Genomic DNA, 10760 nt, shown 5'->3' with positions numbered 1-10760 from the left:
TCTCTGAAGACGCTGGGAGGATTGGCATAGCATTATCCGTCCTCCTGTCTCCCTGTCTGTGTGTCTAAGGGCATGAGATTGTTTTTGAGGATATTTTTTTATTCATATTTTTTGTTAAAATTAAGCGTCATAACCTTGTGAAGGAAAGGGTTTCTATTTTCGTTCTTTATGTCTTGTCAAAGTGGCAAAATGAAGAGAACTTTGAATAAACTCTCCAGCCGAACATGAAGGGGAGGGGGCAGGTGAAGCAGGAAACTTTCACACGTGTAGCTCCAGGCACTCCAGGCTTATAATTTCCCTGATTACTAGTCTCCTCTCTCCTCCTCTCACCTCCTCCTTCCCCAATTTCTCCACCGTCTCTATTTACTATTCAGTCATTTAGCCGACGCTTTTATCCAAAGTGAATTCAGATACATGTTATCAAGGAGCAGCGAGGGGTTAGGGGCCTCTGGCTCATGGATGTGGTCAGTGAGGATCAAACCCAGGAGCCTGACACCCTAACCAATAGCTCTACGTTTAAATTCCCTGCTTCAGACACCTCTCTGCCAAGGAGACACTGAGATAAGATGCGCCAATCATCAAAGTGCACGTTTAGTTCTTATCCAAGTACTGATCCAGTACTGACCAAGTACTGACTGACTACTGATAAAGTCCTGACCAAGTTTGGACCAAGTCCTGATACAAGTACTGACAAAGTTCTGACCCAAGTACTGAAGTCCCTCTTCAGCAACCCAGGCGGTGGATTGGAGACAAACTAAATCATACCAGAAAACAACCGTCAACTTTTATGATTGAAAATACCTCACTTTGAGGTACACCTTTGTGTTGCATGGTGGGTAATGTCTGGAAGTAGCTTGGGGTGAGGGAGAGGGGGGTGTAATCTCTCAAGAATTCCTGTGGGTTTCTCCAGGGTGCTGGACAGCAGGGTTCAGAGGTCAACGCTGGGGCCCAGCTGTGACTGCCCCCCCCTCTGTTTGCTCAACGGCCCGGCAGTGAAAGACAGGCGTCCTGAGAGCGCTCTGTTTTCAGAACACACCACCGTTATCACCCCTGCTCTTCATACCACTAAGAGAGACAGAGAGAGACAGAGAGAGAGAGAGAGAGAGAGAGAGAGAGAGAGAGAGAGAGAGAGAGAGTCTTGGTCTTGTCTGGTCTAGTATTACTATGTAGTCTGAACTAGGTCTAGATCAAGCTCTACATTTACATTTAGATTTAGGGCATTTAGCAGACGCTTTTATCCAAAGCGACTTACAATAAGTGCATTTGTTACAATAAGTACATTTGTCATAAGAAGTGAAACAATATTTCGCTGTCGGTACAGTAAAGATGTTCATAGAAACAAGTGCAAGTATTACAATCGCTAGGCTAACCCATTCCCCGTGTAAAGCAATGATAGCAGCTACTTTAGATGCTACACAATTAAGTACCTTGAATAAGTGTAATGTACAAGTGCCAGGACGTACAACATTCAATGGTGGCTGTGCATTGGTGTCTATGCAGAGTCGAGGTGAACTCTGAACAGGTGAGTTTTGAGTCTTTTGCGGAAGCTGGTGAGCGACTCTGCGATCCTGACATCGGTAGGGAGCTCGTTCCACCACTGAGGTCCCAAAACAGAGAAAAGTTGTGACTTCGCTGATCGAAAGCTCTAGTTTCTAGTCTGGTGTAGGTCTAGTATCTAGTCTGGTTAAGGGCTTGTCTCTACTCTGGTCTATGTCTAGTGTCTAGTCTGGTTAAGGGCTAGTCTCTATCCTGTTCTAAGTCTAGTATATACTCTGGTTAAGGGCTAGTCTCTATCCTGGTCTATAGCTAAGTGTCTAATTTGGTTAAGGGCTAGTCTCTATTCTGGTCTAGGTCTAGTGTCTATTCTAGCTAAGGGCTAGTCTTTATCCTGGTCTAGGTCTAGTGTCTAGTCTGGTTAAGGGCTAGTCTCTATCCTGGTCTAGGTCTAGTGTCTAGTCTGGTTAAGGGCTAGTCTCTATCCTGGTCTATGGCTAAGTGTCTAATTTGGTTAATGGCTAGTCTCTATCCTGGTCTAGGTCTAGTGTCTTGTCTGGTTAAGGGCTAGTCTCTATCCTGGTCTAGGTCTAGTGTCTTGTCTGGTTAATGGCTAGTCTCTATCCTGGACTAGGTCTAGTGTCTAGTCTGGTTAAGGGCTAGTCTCTATCCTGGACTAGGTCTAGTGTCTAGTCTGGTTAAGGGCTAGCCTCTATCCTGGTCTAGGTCTAGTGTCTTGTCTGGTTAAGGGCTAGTCTCTATCCTGGTCTAGGTCTAGTGTCTAGTCTGGTTAAGGGCTAGTCTCTATCCTGGTCTAGGTCCAGTGTCTTGTCTGGTTAAGGGCTAGTCTCTATCCTGGTCTAGGTCTAGTGTCTAGTCTGGTTAAGGGCTAGTCTCTATCCTGGTCTATGGCTAAGTGTCTAATTTGGTTAAGGGCTAGTCTTTATCCTGGTCTAGGTCTAGTGTCTTGTCTGGTTAAGGGCTAGTCTCTATCCTGGTCTAGGTCTAATATCTCTGCCGTCTTTCTGTGAAGGGTGTTCTCAGCAGATAATCACCAGTCCCCACAGACACATATGCTGTTTATAATAAACAACGTATATGTGAAGGGGTAAAAGAAAAGTTAAAAGAGCATTTAATAAGAATTAGACACTTGGACTGTTATTAAAGGTGTGTGTTGCTGCGTCTTTAATTTCCACCTTTCATCTGAGAGCAGGGTGCTTGGCTGGGTGGTGAAAGCGGCTAAGTGGCTAAACGACGTCCTTCTGTACCTGCAGGTTCCTCTAAGTGCTTGATAACTGGCATTTTGACTCCGGCATGACTCATTCCATTCACAAAATCTATGATTAGAAGTTGAAATGATACCGTGCACCAGTGGCTGAGGAGCACCCAGCTTCAAGTGGATATCAAATGTTGCTTCTTCAAAATGAGATGGTGCTCCATGGCATTTGAAACTCCGATACTGTATTTAGGAGGCCTTTCGCCTAAACTTGTAAAAAAATTACAGCCCTGTCTGAATGTGAGAGAAAGGCAACGCACGAAGAAACGGCGACCACATTAAAGACACTTTAACCTCCAGGCACTTCAAAGAGCCACAGCACCGCCAGCAAAACAATAATTTAACACATCATTAAAAATATTGCAGCTCAATTCAAATCGGCTTTTAAGTGGGATTTGATCGTGTTTATTTCAGGTAATAAGAGCCTCGTTAATGTAGTGTACTGTTACAAGTTAAGATTGATTAAAACTTACATTAAGATATGATCTATGAGAGGTACCCCTAGGCTACTACGGATCTGCGGTACCATACTATATAACTGATTGTATCTCGATGTGATTACTAGAGTTAATCATGATGAAGCAAGATGACCCCCTACCCCTACCTGCTCCTTAATGACCTGTCTCTGTACTATCTAACCCCTACCTGCTCCTTACTGACTTATCTCTGTACTTTCTAACCCCTACCTGCTCCTTAATGACCTGTCTCTTTACTGTCTAACACCTACATGCTCCTTCATGACATGTCTCTGTACTGTCTAACCCCTACCGGCTCCTTATTGACATGTATCTTAGTAAAAATGTACTGTTTTGATAAAAGTGTGTGCTGAATAATAAATATTGGTGTGTGTGCTGTGAGTGCTGAATAACTGAACTAGTAAACGGTTCTGTGAGAGCATGTGACCGAGGCTGGATGAAGGCTAGGTGAGACGGGGAGGTGAACCAGGGTTTCTCTGCAGGGGCACAGAGTCCTCCACAGGAAACTCCTTCTTCAGACGGCTTTGGTGTGGAGTTGTGTAAACTAGGGAAATTCCTATTGTTGGTAGATGTACCAGCAGGCCTCTCTTAAGTCCTCAGGCATCTGATGTGCAAGTCTGTGCTCCACGAGACAGTGCCCGCGGAGCAAACACTGAAACACACCAAACCACAGCTTACCCAACCCGGCCCCCTTTCCATGTCCAACACCCAGCACAAGGAACACAACAATAACACAACATCTCCAGCTAGATCACCTCCAGGTAAACACACTACCTGTGCTAGGGGGGTGTGGGCAGGGGGACAAATATAAACATCAAAGCTAGCTGGGATGGCGTACGTTTAGCATGTGTATGGGAGACACGGCTCAGCAAGCCCCGACATGCCTGTGTGCAGCGCTAATAAATCTAGCGCCGAAGGAGGAAAACCCATAGCAGACTGATACGCCGCTGACAGCTTTATGGCTAAATTACTATTGTTGCTCATCATTAGCAGAATCAATGGGGAGAACCAATAATTTATAATGTCTCTCGCCCCCTCCCCCCACGGCTCTCTCATTTGGTCCCAGTCTTTCACCGTAAGCCGCTGTGCTAGCCTCATTGAGAAGCTAATAATAGCGCTGGTTATGACTGTGGGCATCATCACATGACACCTGGGAGCTAAGGTGGACGATTAGAAAGACGATTGGATGAGAGGCTGACAGGTGGACAGGTGCTCAGTGTTATTACTGAGCTCTCTGATAGGCTAATCACCTGTTATTTTGGTTACAGTAGTAGCTTTTAAACAACACTGCAAAACATCTGTTTAATGGGACATGTCACAATTAAAACAGAGATATTTTTTGTGTCCTTCTTCTCCGCCTACTCAATCTATGACGATATCCGGTGGTGGTTAGTGTGTTAGAACCCAAATGTCTGTAGTCTACCTGTAGTTACACTGGAGACACTTTATGATACCTCAACATCAAAATCACAGGTACTGAGTCTAATCAATGTGAGGTCAACTTAACGATAATCACCAATCAATGAATCAACTGATTAGTCCCAGCTCCCCAAGTTCACAGGAAACTTTATTTGTTTGGCCATTCATCACAAATGACTTAACCCCTAAAAACAACCTACACAGTCCAGGCTGGGGGATCCCCCAGAAGCAGCCTTCCTCCCTGGGACTGCCTAGGTGGAGCAGAAAACCTGGCGGGCCTGCTCCACCTGTGGCAGCTTCCTGTTTAAGGCAGCCATTACAGCTCAAAGCACTGTTCCCATTGCCCAGCAGCACAACAGTATTTATTGTGAAGGGAAGTCCAAACTGGATCAACAGGGAAACAATGGCGTGTTGTTTCAGAGGTATGATTAGGTGGGATAACAGCGGGGTAGCTAAAGCAGCTTAGCGCGTGGAACCCTGTTATAACCGACGGCAACACGCCACTGAGCGCGCCCATATGACCTCATTCACATTGCGCTAGCCACACCCCCCCCCCAATAGATCAAGCTTCAAACTGCAGGATACCAATCCACATATATATGGATCATTGTGTTTGGGTGTGTGTGTGTGTGTGTCTGTGTGAGAGAGAGAGACCGAGAGAGAATAGGTGGAGAGACATTGAGATTGACTTGACAGGTGTACCTTTCAAAGCTTGCCCCCTCCCCCAGACCTGACCTGTAGCAGTAACTTCATCCGCCTCACGTATTCGCCACTGTTTACAAAACGACTGCAAATGCAACACTTACAGCTACAAAGCACCGCCACCTTGATCAGGCCACGGTACTGACAGACTAGAGTCCCGACAGTGAGTTCCATCCAGAAGCTCCGTCAGAGAGCCCTACTAGAGAGCTGCACCAGAGAACCCACTAGAGGGCCTTTCTGAGAGCTCTACCAGAGATCTCTATTACGGAGCTCTATCACAGAGCTCTATTACAGAGCTCTATCTCAGAGCTCTTTCAGACAGCCCATTAGAGAGCTCTATCAGAAAGAGGCCTCTATGACAGAGTTCCATCAGAAAGCCAATCAGAGAGTTTTAACTGAGAGCTCCAGCACATAGCTCAATCATATAGACCCATCAAAGAGCTCCGCCAGAGAGCTCCACCAGAGAGCTCTACTATACAGTCAATCAGAGAGCTCCACCAGAGAGCTCTACTGTACAGGCAATCAGAGAGCTCTATCAGAGAGTTTCATCAAAGTGCTCTACCAGCGAGCCCATCATAGAGCTCTATCAGAAAGCTGTACCAGAGAACCCTCTCAAGAACAATGCCAGAGAGCTCCATTAGAGAGGTCTATCACAGAGCTCTATCATAGAGCTCTACCAAAGAGCTCCACCACAGAGCGCCATCAGGGAGCTCCACCAAAGAGCTTCACCACAAAGCTCCACCAAAGAGCTCCCCCAGAGACCTCCACCAAAGAGCTTCACCACAGAGCTTCACCAAAGAGCTCAACCACAGAGCTCCACCAAAGAGCTCCACCACAGAGCTCCACCAGAGTGCAGAGTGAACCTGAAAAAGGAGGAACAGGTGGGTTGCGTAGTGTGTGTGTGTGTGTGTGTGTGTGTGTGTGTGTGTGTGTGTGTGTGTGTGTGTGTGTGTGTGTGTGTGTGTGTGTGGGGGGGGGTGGGGGGTGGGGTGGGGGGGGTGGGGGGGGGGTTAAATGGCAGGCAGGGCTAAGCTAGCTTAATTTCTGTTTGATAGACTTTGATATGACGGCTTCCCAGCGGATGGCGGAGTGCGGCGATGAGCAGGGACTTGCAGGCGTTGTGTTTATTAATCACTAGGCTGTGTGATGTCTCTCAGCAGCCCAACACGTATAATTAGCCTTTAAAGGCCACGGGAAGCTTGATGGCTCTGACAGCCATTTTGTTTTATCTCCTTCTTCCTTTTGAAGTCACAGGAGCATGGAGCGGCCGGTGTGTGAGACTGTACTTTTGTGTGTATGTGTGTGTGTGATTGTGTGTGTGTCTGTGTTTACCTGGTCAGACAGCTCTGGTGATGTCATGGCGGTCTTCTGCTCACACGGCAGCCTGTTGAGCAGCCGTTCACTCATCTCTTCCCAGACCTTTCAAAGGTTGTCAGGGTCTTCACTGCCGGCTGGCGCTGTACAGGGCCGCCCCACATCCAGCCTTCCCAGAAAGACACCAGGTATGAGGCACGGAAAACAAACACGCCACGCCCCGACACACTCAACCCTACCCTGACAGGGCAGAGACCAGCCCCACCAGACCCCCCTTGGCTCACTTTAGTGATTTCATTATGTTAACAGTTTTAACCCGGACCTGTCTTAAAGGGGAGCCATCACACTCAGCTATTTGCAAATAATATTAGAGAGAACTGATTCAGCTGTGAAAAAAACAAAACAAAAGTTGGTACATTGTTCCAGGATTGGTCCGTTGGTTAGTCCAATTTTAAGATGCACATTTTGTCTCACATGTCTAAATGCACTGTAACATTGGACCATGCATGGGAAGTTGCCAAAAGAAAAATACTGTGCTTTAAATGGAATAGAATATATAACAGAATAAAGTTACAGCAGACATGAAGTTCAAGTGGAGAGACCAGAGGGGCATCTCTCGTGCTAAACGAGATATGCTTACTGATTGACAGTTATAAAGGAGAGTGGCCAACTGATCGACCATTCTAAAGGAGGGATGCTTACTGATTGACCGAGCTAAAGGAGAGATGCTAAGTGGAACATCAACTAGGAATGTAAACACAAGGGGCCAAATCTGGCTGTATATTCAGTATCTCAAATACTCATAGGGTTAGGCTTACATGTTACGGCTAGGAACAGGGTGAGGGGCTAGGGTCAGGTTTAAGGCTAGGGTAAGGCAGGCCTTGCTGCTATTGTAGAGGATGTTTTTGGCTCGCCCGGCTGCCAGGCGAGGCGTAGCAGACGGAGGTGTGAAGAGATGAGAAACTCACCTGTTTACTTTGGCAGCAGGGGAGCCAGCTAGAGGCGGGCCGCTAGCACCCAGACTCATCGCCCCAAGCAGCACACCCTACACCCAATAAGGGGGTTGTACAGGAACGTCGGGCCATCAGTCCTCTGCACGAGGGTTTGATGGGTCGGAATCAAGTGCTGTAAGCTGCCATTGAATATGAGGTTATTGTTGGATACGTAGACCTTTCCTAAAGCACTCGGAACAAACTCCTTGTCAAGAACAGGAATGAGAAGAATATTTAGTGACATAATTCCTAAGTGTAGATCCCTGGATATGGGGAGCTCATATCGTGTGTTCCTGAATGGCTGTGGAAAGCTGTCTGTGCTGTTCTAACCTTTACCGTAACCCTGGGAAAGGTGTTAACAGTAGTTTAGTAAGAGGTGTATTTTGGAGTGTGTACAGTAGGTATTTTGTTATCTCAACATGGCTGTCATGTCATGAATAGGACCTTACCAAAACAAACAGTGCTGTAACATCACATTAAAAATGTTATGATGATAAAAGTTTTCAACTACATAAATCAACATCAGCTTATTATAAGGAATGTGATCATTTGGATATAAGATAGAGATTTTGTTTTTAACAGTATTGAGTTATTTCTTTGAAGGTGCGCCACAAAACACGGAATTTATATTTAGAGATTGACGGGCAGATCTGGTCAGAGGATGGTAGGGGAACTGGGGCAGCTTTGGCACGTCAGAAAGCCAGTAAATAAGTGTTGGTACTTTACCTTTCATCACTCAACGAGACGCTTCAAGATTCCTCGTGTTTGGCAGAAATTCAAGCCTCTTTGATGTACCAGGCCTTGGTGAATGAGTTTCCTTGTGAACGCTGAAGCAACACGTGTCCTTAGATTGAAGTTGAATTTGTGTTTTCTTGTTTTTCAGGGATCGGCTCGGAACTATCACATCTCCTCAGGCTTTACGGAGGTAAACAGTTTCTGAATGTTTTGTAGACTGTCATGGAACTGAGACATCTGAGATAAGGTTCAAATTAACCCAGGGTATGCTCACTGAAAACCACCTGCTGTTTTCATCATTGCTCTGCGAAGAACCCAAACATACTTACTACACCACCAAGTTTCCTAACATGTTATCTAACCTCACTAGTCTTGGATATCAGGGTAGGGCCCAATGCTAGGACATTAACTAGGACACTAAGGCTAGTTCACAAGGCTAGGACAAGTGTCTAGGTCAACAGGCTAGGAGACCAGGCTAGGCCACTAGTCTAGGAAACTAGGCTAGAGGACCATGCTAGGCCAATAGTCTAGAGCACTAGGCTATAGGACCATGCTAGGCCACTAGTCTAGGACACTAGGCTAGAGGACCATGCTAGGCCAATAGTCTAGAGCACTAGGCTATAGGACCATGCTAGGCCACTAGTCTAGGACACTAGGCTAGAGAACCATTCTAGGCCACTAGTCTAGGACAGTAGGCTAGAGGACCATGCTAGGTCACTAGTCTAGGACTCTAGGCCAGAGGACCAGGCTAGGCCACTAGTCTAGGACTCTAGGCTAGAGGACCATGCTAGGCCACTAGTCTAGGACAGTAGGCTAGAGCACCATGCTAGGCCACTAGTCTAGGACAGTAGGGTAGAGGACCATGCTAGGCCACTAGTCTAGGCCACTAGGCTAGAGGACCATGCTAGGCCACTAGTCTAGGCCACTAGGCTAGAGGACCATTCTAGGCCACTAGTCTAGGACAGTAGGCTAGAGGACCATGCTAGGCTAGAGGACCATTCTAGGCCACTAGTCTAGGACTCTAGGCTAGAGGACCATGCTAGGCCACTAGTCTAGGCCACTAGGCTAGAGGACCATGCTAGGCCACTAGTCTAGGACACTAGGCAAACCCAAGGGTCCGGCTCCGGGTGGAAAGTCTCCGGTGACGTGGTAATTCTAGAGAGTGCTTGTGATATTTATTCTTATTACCCGAAGAACTTGGCATTTAGGGAGCTCGCCACAAACACATTCCACAGGGGCAGGAGAACCTCTGCCTCCCGCTCAAGGAGTCCTGCCCGCACCTTCTTCTGATGAAATAGCTGCTCCTGATTTATAGTGCCTCCTCCCGTCGTACTTAGTTAATTCAGGGGACTCTTTTTCCAAAAACAAATCAGTTAATTAGCTCTGTGTCGCTCTGAGTTGGAGGAGGCTTGGGGTTATGGATGAAAACAGTATTGAACACCTCTGCAGCAAACAGACGCCTGAGTTTCCTCCCCTGGGTTTCCTCTCCAGGGTTTGGCCTCAGGAACCTTCTCAGATGAACGCGATGTGCGCACGGGTCAAGGCGACAACACACCGCTGGTCCAAATGTCAGCCACCTCCCTTCCATAGAAACTCGGCCGTCGGTAGAAAAGGTTTCTCGTGTTGAATCCCCGTGAAGGTCAACCCGTTGCACTTTGTACATAATAGGTATGGTTTGAGTCGAAGCAGTGTCATTGTATGGAGCCAGCGTGGCGTCAGGGCGCGTTGACGTTTCCTCTGAGCCCTGGTGGGGGGGGGGCGGCGTTGCTGGGTCCATTATTCTCTTCTATTTCTGGACCCAGTGATGGATTCTACTCAATTATTGTCCATTACGGAGAAAGATGGCGGAGTGCCTCGCAGCAGAAATTATTGGTTGCCACTGCAGTGACTTTACTTTCACATCGCCACAGAGATGAACTCCCAACTTAGGGGTAGAACAAATGAAAATATTCTAAAGAAACTGTTGGACTAGGCTGCTGTGCCTCTTAATTCATAAATTAAGATATATTATTAATTAGATAAATTTATACATTATTAATTTATCTTGTTTATATTTTGAATGATTATAAGCAGTAGTAGCAGTGGTACGAGCCCTGGTGGTAGTACTTGTAGTAGTACTGATAGAAGTCGTGGCAGTATGGCAGTAGTCAGCAGCAAGAAAGCAGTGAGTGCTTTATTAAACGTGTAGATGGAGAAGGATTCTTTCCGACAGCTATCTAGTCTCTGAATGATGGCCTGGTTTTCTCCAGCAAGGACAGATTGTACAGTTTGAGGGAATTTTAATTTATTATGGTAATTACCCCAAGTAGGTAGGAGTGGAGGTCTTCACCAACGCACTCAGCGCCTCTTAGA

This window comes from Pollachius pollachius (genome assembly GCF_949987615.1).
Source record: "Pollachius pollachius genome assembly, chromosome: 17".
NCBI classification, from domain to species: domain Eukaryota; kingdom Metazoa; phylum Chordata; class Actinopteri; order Gadiformes; family Gadidae; genus Pollachius; species Pollachius pollachius.
Note: the sequence above shows the minus strand (reverse complement) of the source record.